The 1,571-nt window shown below is 44.6% G+C and overlaps 1 non-coding gene across 1 annotated transcript; it reads right to left on the bottom strand.

Moving 5' to 3' along the window:
• Positions 1-408: 408 nt before the first annotated feature.
• LOC139252331 (U1 spliceosomal RNA) lies at positions 409-572 on the bottom strand. The gene has a single exon (XR_011591447.1). It is a non-coding gene; the product is annotated as a U1 spliceosomal RNA (small nuclear RNA).
• Positions 573-1,571: the final 999 nt, after the last annotated feature.

Raw genomic sequence — 1,571 nt, 5'->3', positions numbered from 1 at the left:
CTCTAGTTCTAGTGTCTCCCATCAGTGGAAACATCCTCTTTGCATCTACCTTGTTAAGCCCCCTTATAATCTTATACATTTCAATAAGATCACTTCTCATTCTTCTGAATTCCAATGAGTAGAGTCCAACCTACTCAACCTTTCCTCATACGTCAACCCCCTTATCCCCGGAATCAACCTGGTGAACCTTCTCTATGCGGCAGTTCGTCGGAATGGAGAAAGCCGAGAGTTTTGTGATGGCCTCTCTCTTAACGTCTCATACGCTTCGCAGGGTTGGTAGCCATTTTTATCAGTGCCTCTGTTGGAAATAAAGTATTGCTGCTGTAATTGAAGTACAGGTTGAGATTGATGAATAACTATTGAAATTACAAATGCATATGTCGCTAATTCTGATATTAATTGCAAAGCCAGGGGAGAGCGCGAACGCAGTCCCCCACTACCACAAATTTTGCAGTCGAGTATCCCGCATTTGGGGACATCGCAGGCGTCAGCACACCCGAAGTGCAATGGGCTAGTCTCGTCCTGGGAGAACCACCTTCTTGATGATGATTACTCCCCTGCCAGGTAAGTATGCTTGATTTGCGCACACACTGCCTCCCGACATCATCCGCTGCCTCTTAACGTCTCAACGACTCATGTATAAAAAAATCACAATGTCCCTTTTCACAAAGTGCTGCTGCTTTGCCATATCCATTCTGCTAAAATATTGCAATGTCTAATGATATATCCCTTGTGCAAACACTGCATTAATACAGAAGATGCCGTCCTTATTTGCATATTGCCCTTAAAAGGAAATCAAAGCTCCCTCAGTCACATGCCTTCGGGCCAGGGAAAGTTTTCCGCAAATATAATCGCGATGTATATTTATTGCCTGTGAAGTAAATGTTTGTCAAATCTTCACATGAAAACTAATTCAGAATCTGACGTGTTTGAAAAAGCAATGTTCCAGTTTTGCACAGGGGAAGATCAATAGGGAGGTGTGAGCTTGTGGCCGGGAGTCTTCGTCACAACAACAGCAACAACAAAAACTTGTATTTATATAGCGCCTTTAACGCAGTGAGTCCCAAGGCATTCCCCAGGACTAAGACCTGTGACATTCACCCCCTGTGGTGGAACCATTTCACCAATTTCCCATGACCCATCTCACTCCACCTTCTTTTGTTGAAGTGGGGCTCCAATTTTTTGCAGAGCCGCTATCAGCGGGCGTGCTTTCAGCTGCCTTGGCCCGAAACACTGGAATTCCCCCCCAAAAACATCTGCCCCTTTAAGACGCTCCTTTAAGACGCTCTTTGACCAAACTTTAGGTCACCTGTCCTCACACCTCCTGATGTGGCTCGGTGTCAAGTTTTTTTTTGATAACACTCCTGTGAAGTGCCTTGGAATGTTTTACTACGTTAAAGGCGCTATATAAATGACGCATTGATAAGTAAATAAGGATAAACTTTTTCCAGTGTCAGAAGGTCATTAACCAGGGGACAGAGATTGAAGAAAATTTGCCAAAGAACGAGAGGCAACAGGAGGATGTCCGCCCCCCGACCTGAAGCGACTAAAGGTAAAACAACATTATGCAG

This window comes from Pristiophorus japonicus, unplaced genomic scaffold (assembly GCF_044704955.1).
Source record: "Pristiophorus japonicus isolate sPriJap1 unplaced genomic scaffold, sPriJap1.hap1 HAP1_SCAFFOLD_454, whole genome shotgun sequence".
Lineage (NCBI taxonomy): Eukaryota > Metazoa > Chordata > Chondrichthyes > Pristiophoridae > Pristiophorus > Pristiophorus japonicus.
The sequence above is the reverse complement of the archived record's forward strand: the minus strand, read 5'-3'. Positions and strand labels throughout refer to the sequence as shown.